Genomic DNA, 14,092 nt, shown 5'->3' on the forward strand with positions numbered 1-14,092 from the left:
TTTTTTTTTTTTTTTTTTGTTCTATTCTTTGTCTGCAATCATATAAACGTAAGTATTGTGGTACTCAAACAAAACAATATATCATATTGTTATTTTTGTATTTGTCTATGTATTTTTTACGAACCTAAACTTCTCTAGAGATATAAATACAAGAATATACAGAGTGATACTTTCGTTATTAACCATTTAATAAATTAAAAAATAAAGATAGTTTTGAGAATTTTTGTTATATTTCTTTTAGTTACATGTATTCGTTAATTTATCAAATGTGGAGTATTTTTTATTTTCATTGTTCATATATTATAAAAATATCAACTTTAAATCAACGTACATATTTAACTAGAAATATTAGTCCAAAAATTACAACCAACAAGTCATTATCTTAATTTGATTATTATCTAATAAATAAGCTACCAAGTTAAATAAGTATGTTGTCATTTGTAAGATTGAAAATGACACCCTTATAGTGTGTAAAGAATGAACATGAAAAAAATTCCATAATTGATAAGTTAACAAAGACACGTAACTAAAATAAGCTAAAAAAATGACTAAGTGGTTAATAATAAAAGAATCACACTGTACAACATATTTTCTTTTTTTTTAAACGAACTCTCTATTGGTTTAATTTACCTACGGCATTCTTGCGTAAATACGTATACACTGCACAAATGCGATAGACAGGACGATCAGCCACATCCGCCTCCGGTGAGTAGTTAAAAAACAAATTGGATGCGTATAAAATAATTCGATTGTGGATATCTTTTATGCACCAGACGGATATAAAATTTGCCGTCAGGCATCTAGAGCCGGATGTGCAAAACATGGTTTATATTGGAAAATCAAAATCGTGGTTCTCGAATACTGTCAAAGAAAAAAATATCTAAATTTTACGGACAATCAAAATTATCTAATCGTCCAAGATTAGACGATTTTGATTAGTAACTAAAGAATACTGTAAATACTTAATTTAATTACTACAATAAACATGTATTTATATATTATACTTATGAATCAATGAACTCTAATCAGAATATAATTAAGGAAATAATAGTTGATGTTGCTTTTGGAATAATCAACCAATTTTTTTAAATTAAACACTATCTGCAGATCTGCATCAAAGCGTTGTTATGATAATGATTTTAATCACTGTCAGATATCATCAATACTTATTACATTTATACCACGTCCACGCACTGCTAACGTTGTTTTATATTACATATGTCTCTTGACCATTTAACTCGGCCGCAAGAACACTCCAAACTTCCAATTATTAACTATTTAAATATGGCACTTTTGGAAAATTATGTAATTTAAGTGGTATTATAAATAAATGTATGTAGAAATGCATTATTTAACGGAGGGAAACTTAAATAACTTAACTTCTTGTTTGTTGTCGTTTGTAAATTACAAATTTCACGAAATAAAAACAATCAGAATGGTAAATATATTAGTTCTATAAAGCACAGCAATATAATGGCGATGATGATAATGATAGTCCGTATAAGGTCTCACACGAGAAAGTTCTGAAATCCATCATTTTGCCGTCTTAATGGTCGGATACGCCTTTGTTGTTCTAAGACACTAAAGCGAAAACTTTTCAAATCAAAGTAACGCTAAGGCTCGTCTTATGCGCTCATCTAACTATTCATAAATACAATTCACGTGTATTCATATCCCTATTTTTTCTACGTATAATTAATTTACTTCCTCGCTGTAATGTAAGGCAACTTTGTTAGCATGTTTCTTCTAAAATTCGAAACATAAATGATAATCTTATAAAATGTAGAATTAATAATTTTATATCGTTGTAATATCCAACCCAGTATAAATCTGTACCAAAATCAAATATTTCACTCGAGTTTCCAGAAGAAAATTCTCGCAATATCACGAAAAATCATACTTCTCTTTTGCTATTACAAAGTTTATTATGTTGGCGTCACAATGATATTTTGGTTAAATTGTAGGTTACCTTTATTTACCCAATATTTTTTCCCTCCAGACTAATATGATTACTTATTCTGCTATCGTGAACACTTGATACGAGGCATGTGAAATCTATAAAAATGTATTATAACAAAAACCAGTGGGGTTGTTGTGTATGCGAATATGGCGAACGATTTTTTGAAAATTGGTTAACTTACTACTTTGATAAATATTATTTGCAACTCTACCTTGTGTTAGAAAATATAAATGTATAATAGTAATATATTGTTTGCTTACATATTAGGTAGTCAAATCACCGTAGCTAGGGCGAGTAACGTATTCATGGCAATAAATGCAAATCCTCACGAATGAAAATATTATTCGGTAATGGTACGCAATGCTGAACTCTGAACACATACATCATGAATACCAAATGCTTTATTCTATTATCAAATAATCCGATATAATGACTGTGTGGTATGGTAGATAAGTAAGCACGTAAAGTATCATTTTTGTAAACCGACATTGTTTCTATGTGACTAAAAGACAAATAATAAGTAATAAAGAGCAAATCTTGCTAAACATGTTTCAACTGTTAGAATGATAATATTTTTTGAAATGATTATGTTAAAAAAATTAATTACTATGATTGAAATTTCTTCGATAAAAGTAACCGAAAAGTTTTATTCAATTATCATTATCATAACTTGTATATACATTTCATAATAACGTCTTTTTACTAATTAACTATGCCAAAACAAGTGTTTTATTTTTACACAGACCAAGTTAAATTCAAATTTACTTAAGTCGTTTTTAATAAAATTATAAGCTCTTAGCAGACTTCATTTAAGCAAATATAATGCCCTGTCGTATTAAGAGTTTTGTTTAATTAATTATATTATCGTTCGTACGGTATTCGACAACATACACTTTTTGTGAATGTTTAAATTATATTTCTAGAAATGAATTTTAAAATATGTTTGGTTGGAAAGTTTCCAAATAAATAAAAATGTTTCTTTTGTATTGTTTTGATTACTGGACTGAAATTGTTTTACGAGTAAACAACCATAATATCATGATTAAGTAATTAATGCACAAAAAATCGAATTAAAGAAAACTCGGCTAATTTTTCATATTTATTTTTAAAACAATGTTTTTTTGTTTTTAATTGAATTAATTAAAAAAAAAATTTTTTCATAACTTATTAACTTAGAAGTTTATTTCAGAAAGAAAAATCTAATTTAATTAATAAATAACAGCAAAATTTATTTTTAGAAGTATTTATTTTCGTGCTTCAGTGCGTAAGTATATAATTCGAATCTATTGCGATGGACTATTTAGGTACTCGAGTTCTCTATGGCACAAGTAATAGCTTTTAAAAAATACGTTAAACATGATTATTAATATATATATATATATATATATATATTCTATTTTGAAAATAATACTTTTTTAAGTTATATAATGAATTATGTGTACATTATTCGACTCAAGAAGATAAGTTTCATGGTGTAAAACTTTGATGGTTTATAAGTAGCATTTGGCAGAGTATTTTTTTTACTCACGTTTTAGAAATTGATAACTTTTATAGAAACTAATAAGTAAATATTTAAAAGTGACAGTTACCAATAGTTAAATTATAATATTAAGTCAATAAAATGTTTTTAATTCTCAACATTTATAAATTCTGTTTGATTTTGCAAAAGATTCAAGGAAAGTCTAGCAAAGTGAATAATATCTCTAAATATAAATGTCATAAACGAATTTTGTAATTAACCACATAATATTTGATTACAATTTGAAAATGTCTCTACAAAAATCAGTAAAGTTATCTTTCGAATTTGTCGCTATTTTCAATACACAATTGAGGGTATTTCATAAACTTCTACAGTTAAGTATATTTTAAATTAAAGTTTTAAGCAGCTTTTTTGAAAAGTTCAAAGAATTTGATTGATTTGAGATATTACATTAAAATATTACTTTATAATGTTTTGTAACTTTTATAAAAATTCATTCTGTTGTAAAAAAAATAACAAGAAACTTTAAAAATATATAAACCTAAAGTGACTTCTAAAAAAATATATTTAACTGTACTAATTTTTTTTTAGTTACTGTGCAATGAATTATTTTAAATTAATGAAGTATGACACGTATTTATAAAAATTGCTTCCGTCGTTATCTTTAGCTCATAGAATTGATTTTTTTTTAATTATAGTGACTTCCATTATGACTAAATAAAATTTGTTTAGAAAATTTAGTCGATTCTTAACACGTTATTTCTAATATATTCTGCCCGGATGATATTGGGAATGGGGTTGGTATAAATATGAATGACAAATATTTTACAATAACAAAAAAAAAAAGTTTTTATTTTATTTTTACGTTATAAATCTCTAGAAAGTAATAAAGGGTAATCTATGGGTCAAGTACTCTCATCCTTCTCACTAAATTTTAAAATTATATTTTGATTTTAAAATACAATTAGTATTGTATTATCGGAGTAAGTAAATTGTTTATACTCTCTAACAAAAATTATATGTACTTGGAAAAACTATTCAGTGTTAGACCCACATTTTTCAGTCAAGTTTTTTTAATATGAAATAAATTTCCAGTGGAAAATCTCCAAAGAGTGTTATACGGTTATAAAAACTAAAAATTGGTTTATATTTCTATATAATATTCAATTATATTTCATGGATTATTTATTTAGATAATTGAAATTGAAACCATTAAAATTAAATGAAAACAATTAAAATAATTTTGAATAAATACAATGTTTTTATCTATATAGAGTGTTCAGTAAGTTCGGAAACAGTTAAATTGTTATTAACAATGAGTACAATAGAAATTCGTTTCCTTATTTACTTAACACTCTGTATATATATATATATATATATATGTTTTTATCAATATATAGATATTATATCAATATCTACAATGTAGATACAATTAGTTATGTAACAAAAAATAAAAAATTTAATTTCTATAATTTTAATTTTCTTTATTTTATTCACAACAATAAACTTAAAAATAACATGTAAGAAATTAGACGATTTAGTATAAAAGTAATTTTGAAAACTATTGTTAAAAAATACGTTATTACATTATCATTATGATTATGATAAAATCGCAATAAACCTAGTACATTGACATCCTTTACTCCTCATGTCCTATTAAAGAGACATAGTTTACCGCGCAAATAACGGATGATTGATTACACTTTTGATAACTCTGATTGTTGAAACGTGTGTATATGCACCTTTTCATGGTAGAAAAAAATTAACAGAATTTTACGACACTATTTCTAGGTTGGGTTTTTATGACATGTTTTTATCTTTTGACAAATTGACCTCATGTTCAAACCTGATTTAATATTTTGTGGTCATTCGTTCAGCGCTTAAAACATTTTATCGTTGATATTTTCATAATCTACATATATTTTATAATACAATAATGTAACTATAGATTTATATATAGATATACAACCAATCATTTACTAAATTAAAACTATGTACTTCAGCGAGAATAGTGAGATCGAAATGGTTAAAAGCTTGTAATTTAGTTTAATCTATGCAAATCAATGGATATGTTAAGTACAACATGAAAATTAGTTATTCATTTCCTACTACTGTACATAATCAAAATATTTAATTCTGTACAAAACTCGCACTTGAAAATGTGTAAACTATTCTGGTATAAAGAGATTCGAACGTATAAAAAATTCAAACTACCGATCACCAAGTTATTTACAGAGTCCATGTTTTATATCAGGCTCCTGCTGCTTTATACCAATTACTTCGCTTTTAATTAACCATGGTAGGATACTTTTATAAGGTTATAACAATTGACGATTAAACCACATTCTTGTTAAATTAAAGAAATAAAATGTTCAAGAGGTTCTTTCGGTCAATTTTAACAACCATGATGGTTTATGGAGTATTCATTTAACATTGATCGTATTGTATTAGTATATACATAATATGTATACAGGGTGATTTTTTTATCATAACCCACTCAATTACTTGCAGAATAATAATAATTTAAACATTTTTTTTTTTTATTATCTTTAGTTACACATTATTCTTGAATTTTTAACTATGTAATACTTTTTAAGTTCATCCCTTATGCCTTGGAAGGGGGTCAACTTTGTTTTTTTAAATGGTAACACATATTTTTAATTTAATAAAATGTTTGAGTTTTTAATTTAATAGTAAATGGCATTTGAATTTTTAATATAACTTTATTAGCTTATTAGATATAAACATTTAAAGTTTCAAAATTTTGAGTTAATATACATGTATAATACACATGGGATTGTAAATACAGGTAGTTAATTGGATTTTTATGACATTGCTGTCTCAGTCACAGATTGTTTATTATCAATTATGATTATCAATAGATATACATTCTGTATTGTCAGTTAGTGTATTTATAAAATCATAACAATGTGCCTTACTATCATTGATAATAACATTGTTGTGTACCTGATAATATCGATGTCATAAAAAATCAATTAGCTACCTGTATTTGTAATCCCTTGTGTATTATCCTATATATTAACTCAAAAATTTGAAACTTTAAATGATTATATCTAATAAACGAATTAAGTTATATTAAAAATTCAAATGCCATTTACTATTAAATTAAAAACTCAAACATTTTATTAAATAAAAAATATGTGTTACCATTTAAAAAAGCAAAGTTGACCCCCCTCCAAGGCATAAGGTATGAACTTAAAAAGTATTACATAGTTAAAAATTCAAGAGTAATGTGTAACTAAAGATAATAAAAAAAAAAAATGTTTAAATTATTATTATTCTGCAAGTAATTGAGTGGGTTATGATAAAAAAATCACCCTGTATATCAGTAAAATTTGACGTTATTAAATATATATATATATATATATATATATCAATTTACCTAGGATAAATTGATAGTATTTATCAATTTATAAATAAATAATATTACAAAAAATGTAATATTTTTACAAGTATTTTTAACGTGTAAAATAATTTCATAAAAATAAAAATGTGAATTTAGTGTACAGTGAAACACTAAATATTTTTTTCAAATATATGAATTAGAGTGATAATTTAAAATTTTTGCAATAAGATATTTAGAACTAAGTTTTCTAACTAAAACACTAACTGCTAAAATAAATCATAATAATGAGAATCTTTAAGTCTATTAGCTAGAATTAATCATTTTTAAATCATTCTAAGCACAACAAAGTTATTAATAAACAAAAATAAAGCTAAAACATTATTAGTATTGAAAAAATACACATAAGTGAAATATATATTAGAAATGAACTTGGTACATCTTAATTAAAATAAATGTATTGTTATAAGAAGTAAAAATAACCAATGAAAAGTGATATTGTGCAGAAGCAAAAACAGAAGTATTATAAACTTTATTTATTAGGAACAAGCGGTTGTATACAAATAAGTATAGTAAAAGTAATATAGTATTAATTTAAATTTATTTATACTAAAAAGTATCATTATAATTCTATTGTTTTTGATAATAAAAAGAAGAATGGTCCACTCTTCTTACTTTTGTCGTGTTCAATAATTGGGTCTCTTGAAAATTGACAATACTATAAAATTTAATTAATAGAATACCTTGTGTGTGAATAAATTTGTTAAAAGTTGTTCAACTGAACATAGAAAAAATATATGGTGAATAATATCCGAGTAACAAAATACACTATAGGAAAAAATGACCGATAAAATGTCTAAATAGATTATTATTATATTGCACTGCACCTAATAATAATTCGAATGTTAACAAATGATGATATAATTGTAATATATCTATTACAGCCATAATAGCATGTTTCCATGAACACTTTGTTTAAATTGTATGGTATTTTTTCTTTAGAACTCTTGGGCAGTGGTAATCTAATTAACTAAAGAGAGTTCAATGAGATAATTTATAAAATATTTTTTTTAATAATGTTACCATAAAGGTATAAAGTTATTTAAATAATGTACATCAATAGTTTTAATACCACAATTTATTATTGTGAGGAATAATTATAATCAGCTATGTTGAAGTAATGCGAGGGTAGAGACATCCTTTATGGGCAGAAACCCTACCTATGTTTAAAAATACATTTTCAATGGTAAATAGTGAATCATTTTCATTCATTACACTACCAAATGTATGTCATATTTTGTTATTTTTAAAGTTGATCGAAAATGTCAATGATAATAGTATTTCATACAGTTTAAACAATAAAATGACTATAAGTGGTATTAAGGAATCATAAAGGGTGACTCCACTCTATAAACTATTAGTCAACAAATATTAATTATTTTGTTCTTACAAACACGCTTCAGTATTATTTTTTAGGTCATCGAGTAAAAACGAAAAGTACGGAAATATGCGTGTGAAATATCGAGCCTTCTATAGCTTTGTTGTCCCAAAGGTTTAGTAACTTTTAAAAAGATTCTGAAATTTATTAGAATTCCTTTTTTAATTATAGCTGAAGTGGCTTGTTTTTTAATACTTGGAAACTGTCAAGTCACAGTTCCCTCGTCAGTGTTTGTTCAATTGGTTGTACCGTTATGAGCATGTCTCGGGTATCTCGATTACGTGTTAAAGGTCCTACGTTAAATGATTAATCAAACGCTGACAAATCCTTATTTCAACACTGTTCCCTACGCCTACTGCCAGTTAAACAGGAGCTAGCTGTTAGAAGATGGATATTCAATTTAAATTACAGTCATTTATATCCGAAAGAATTGACATTTCACAATCTTAATCCGCTGTCGATCGTTCATTTTCGATAAAAACATTTTTTTCTAAATGATAGGTTATCGACGACCATAGTTCAATTTTGTCAGTAGAAATTATAATTATACAAAAGTAATGTTACACATTTTGTATTATTTTTTAGTAAGTGGCATTAAATGTACACCTCTCATTGTACATTAGAAGTTAGTAAATGGCGCAACTACCATAAAGCAATTACAATTGTCAAGTATGTAGTTTAAAATAACGATTAGCTAATTTCTCTGCTAATTTCCTAATTTAAGTTTTGCTCAAAACACGTCGCAATGTGGCTAAAACTTTAAGACACATAATGAGTTACTATTTATATGTTCAACCACTTTTTAATTATAATCAAATAAAGTCGCAGGATATATAGAGAACACATTTACGTATTATTTTCGTAAAAATAAATAACAATTTATTTTTCAATTATATATTTATAAACTTCCAATATATATATATATATATATATATATATTCATTTTTCCAAGAATACTTATTTATTTTTATCAAATATTGTCAATCGTCGTTTAATGAATAGTCAAATTATTGATGTTAATTAATATCAATATAGAGTTTACAAGTGTAAAAAGTAAATACACACCGTAAAATATTTACGATGTGTACTCATTTAATTACCTCGATACGGTTATTAAATTTAACATTAAGCATATGTTAGGAGTATTTTTCTGATTTATTTAATGCAGTGATATTATCGTTGTAAATCAACGGTCCAAAAAGGTTAAGGCTAGAAATGAAACATTGCGCAATTAATTGACCGGATACTGTAGAAAAATAAAATAAAAGAAGACGGTGTTATTTTTGTGTCGAATGAAAAAGTGTAGAGCGAAAAACTTATTGGAACCTATAGGTATACGAATGTAATAAAACTGACTGGAGGTGGCTTACACGCCGTTAAAAGTCGCCTGAAACAAGATATCGTCCAGTGAAGCACGTTTACAATGTTCAATAAGACGTGACAAATTGAAGCCTAAAATGTATTTTTTTTCCTTGATATTTTGGAAAAGATACAAAAAACTACTTTAAGCCTGGGTCACGTTTGATGCACACATTGAGCAAAACAGTAATATAATAACGGTAGTTATAACTTTAAGGGCACTCAAATGATATTGGACATCAAAAATTACAGCTGATCAATACGTACACGATGCTCTCCTTAGTACCGTTGCTGGATAATAATAATAAAAATAATCATTACTGCGAGGAAATGGTGCGAGATTGCAGCAATATGTAACCTTTTTCGGTACTTTCCAGAAAAACCGTTTGTCACATCTGTAACCGCGACCTGTCCGTTTACATTTCCCCCTCCCCCTCTCGTTCTACTCCAAACAGACCCTGTCCAGAATTCACGTGACGCGTATGTTCACGACCGCAGATGGCCAATTCGTTAATTGGTCAAAACGATTTACTAATAAATCTCTCGTGCGCTCTTTTTTCGTCAAAAGAAAAACAAAACTAAATGACCATTTTTCATTGGGGTTGATAAAACGTTCAACTTGATCATTTCGGCGGCTGTCGCGTGATTTTTGAATAAAAAAACTATTTCTCATGTCCATCGTATATGGGTCTATGTGGTCTTAAATCAGAGATGTAATACTTAGTAGCTAATGCAGCTGTCAGTGATCGATCGGTTCACGCAACTCTCATGACAGTAACAGTGCCGTTATATCTATGCGACTGCATTATTATATTGTTTTTCTACATTGTCTATGAAATATAACACAATATTGTGCTGCACTATGTGTACACTTCGATGTTTGTTATTACTTTTGAAATCGTGTAAAAATGTTTTAATCATTTACACCGATAGCATTAACGCGAAAAAACTTCGTAGAGATTCAGTTCAGGTTTTTTCAAATTAAACTAAACACTTAAAATAATAATTATCGCGGAAAAAAAACTAAAGTGAATGGGAAACTATTATTTATACCAATTAATTTAGTGTACCCTGTGCGTTTAATTGGGACAACGTAAACCTGCCGTTTAATTGGCTAACAAAAATGCTCTCTAATTCTGTCCACTTTAAAAAATAAAAAAGTTTTAACAAAATTACATAATCATGATATAATATATATTCATATACATTATATATATATATATTTAAATTTTTTTTCGAAAAAGTGATAATGCCAACGTTAAAAATTCTGTTCCAGTCACATTTAAGTAAATAACTATCGTGTAGAGTTCACACACTATGAAATTCATGGTACTTTAACTGTTATGTTTGAACAATTTCTTTTCTCACTCCCATAAGAGCACTTTTATTACTATATAACGAGCTGTATACCACTGTAATACCAGCAGTGTACAGCCTATAAAAAAAAATTTTCTGTACAAATAAATTGAAAACATAATTTTTTATTGTTTTTATTATTTTAAAGATTCGTTAACATTCTTAAGCAATAAATCCCACTTAATGACTTATATAATATCTGATATTTTTAATCATAACCCCGCTGCAAGTTTTTATGTTAAATAAAAAAACCCAGCACAGTGGTGACGTGGCATAGTTGGGTCAAGTGTAATGATATCTGACAGTGATTAAAATCACTATCATAAAAAACGCTACGATGCAAATCTGTAGATAGTGTTTAATTTTAAAAAATTGGCGGATTATTCCAAAAGCTACATGATCTCCTATTTCCTTATTTATATCCTGATTTATTTACAAGTTTTATAAAAAAAGAACTTTTTTACAAAAATCGTACTTTTTTTTTTTTTATTAACTTTGATGTCTGTTTTTATCGTGCAAACAAAAAAAGTCCGAAATTTTTTTTTTCATAATAAAGTATATTACTTTGCTTTAATTTAAGATATATAAAAGTGTCAGACTTTCCGGAACACTTTCAAAAGTTAAGTTGAAAAAGTTCTATTTTCTATATGCATATTTTAAATTTGAACACCCCTCGTATATAAGTAAATGGTCCGATTTAAAAAAAAAAGTATGTCCAATGAAAGATGTATATGAATACTACTTCTCAAGAAAAAATTTTATTGATTCATACATTTTTCAAAAAGTTATACCATAATAAAGTTAAAAATGTAAAATAAAAATTGAAAATGTTCACACAAAAATAACATTTGGTAACCATTTATACCGCGAAGACAAAATAAATTCCGAAATGTCAAAATTTACTGATTTTGAAAATTGTAATTTTTGGGGGAACTTTCACCATTTACGGAGAACGAGGGAATTTTTTTCAATTTTTGAGGGTAATGTCTTCGACTTGATACGATTTGTGATATTTTGACGTATCGTTGAAAGAAATCGATTCGATGAAAGCTGAGAAAAAGNGGGAACTTTCACCATTTACGGAGAACGAGGGAATTTTTTTCAATTTTTGAGGGTAATGTCTTCGACTTGATACGATTTGTGATGTTTTGACGTATCGTTGAAAGAAATCGATTCGATGAAAGCTGAGAAAAAGTGGTAACAGACACAAAAAAAACATATCATAGTAAAACTAATACCTTCTCAGCTTCGCATCGAAACTAAAAATAAAATATGCGATCTTATGAAACCTTTGATTAATAACTAAATAAAAATACTTTTTGAATAACTACAATATTAATCTCATATATACACAAACACGTAATTTTATATATTTTTATCGTGACGCCAAAAATCTAAGTAATTGATCGCAATGGATATTTTTTTTGTGAATTATTAACTCTTTAAAACTAAAATTTTATTAAAATTAAATGGTGTCTTGAAATGTTCGTCCAATGCACAGTTGTCATATTTGTTAAAGATTGGTACCATATAATCTATTTAATATATAAATTTATAAAGCAAACATGATTCGTCGTTTTTCCTTAATATAAATGTTGAAACGTTTAGAAAATGTTGAGAATTTGGCACCTTTTTGATTTTATGGTTTTGATTTGAAGACATTTCACTAGCGTATTCAAGTTTAATACAGTATTATACTGAAGTGTATAAAATATTGTGTTTATTGATTCTCCGAAAAATATTTAAAGCGGCTCACAATGTACAGGTAGAGGCTTTTTGTGATAAATTGTGAGAATGTATTAATATACATAATAATGCAACCATATTTAATATTAAAATTCAAGCCTTTTTACGTATTCGCAAGGACGTGATGTAATAGTCAAGGTACTTAACCTTGACCCAACCTTAAGATTGGGGTTTAAAAAGATGATTTTTGTATTTAAAATTATTTTACCGGAACCAAACATTAAAATGAACGGTACTCGACGAAAAATATTATTTGCGATCCCATTCCGAAAACGTGACATGGTTACTAATAGCAGTTTTAAGTTCAACGTTTTAGATTTTGAACGATACCTCGAGCAATCAAATGTCAAGATGTATAATTTTAATCATTTCGGTAGCAATGTTTCGTTTCTCGAATCAAATAATTAAAAATCATACCACGTACAGTTGTCATGATTTTTCTCGTACCGCATCTCGGAAAATCGTATCGCTCATTAGTTAGTTACGATGATGTTGTCACCCAGCAAAGTGCGATAAAATGTCGTTTTGTTAGCATATTATTACACACGACTTGAAATCTTCGTGCGTTTTTCGAAAGTTGCTCGTGTTGTACTCGTCGCGTTCAATCACTTGAAAGTCAAACGGACGGGCTCGTTTTAATGTGAAATTCTATTTTAATACGCCGTCGTCTGTAGCGCCTAGTAAAAAACGTATCGAGTTTTCCAGTCGAGATGAGCGTGCACATTATTGCTCGAGTTGAAATATTCGCTCATTCTGTTGTGCGTACGCTACCTGCGACTAAACATCATATTTCGCACGAAATACGCCACATAGTTCGTGTAACTACCGCGACGTAGTTAACAATTTCACCAAAGGCCGCTGTAGGTAACGCAGTCGGTCGGAACATGCCACCGTATCCATCGCACGAGTAAGTGACAAAGGTAGTGCACGACGATCATCTTGGAACCGTTTTAATTGCGACGGGCGCAATTACCAGGAAAATACTGCACGGTGTTATTGTGATTCCTTTTCTGACCGCATTGTTTTCGTTACGGCCGCGAATCCATTACGCCGGTTCCCATCGCTTACTACAAGGGCTTTACACAGCTCACGTACTACGCAAGCCTTACATGTAAATTATAATAACAATATAATATACGCGACCTGCATACTGTGGGGCGTTTACTCGGATGTGTAAGAATGTGACAGAGCTTTAGTGGGTTGGTATAATATACGGCCCACGTCTATATATAATGCGCTGTAGAACTGTCGAGCAGGTTAATGAATGAGCCGGAGAGATGAGAAGACGTCTGCACGCGATTAAACTTGTGAACGGCTTAAGAGTAGACGGGCAGACGAGTGTGCCCGTTTATCATTCCTCCATAAACATGTTTAATTACGTTTAATCGG

At 27.8% G+C, this 14,092-nt stretch overlaps 1 protein-coding gene across 1 annotated transcript in view; it reads left to right on the forward strand.

The window, feature by feature from the left end:
* The window catches only part of LOC126905893 (dopamine D2-like receptor), a 148,700-nt gene that overhangs the window by 32,278 nt on the left and 102,330 nt on the right, over nucleotides 1–14,092 (forward strand). The gene's annotated exons all lie outside the window — the stretch shown is intronic.

This window comes from Daktulosphaira vitifoliae, unplaced genomic scaffold (genome assembly GCF_025091365.1).
Source record: "Daktulosphaira vitifoliae isolate Bord-2020 unplaced genomic scaffold, ASM2509136v1 Scaffold_4, whole genome shotgun sequence".
Lineage (NCBI taxonomy): Eukaryota > Metazoa > Arthropoda > Insecta > Hemiptera > Phylloxeridae > Daktulosphaira > Daktulosphaira vitifoliae.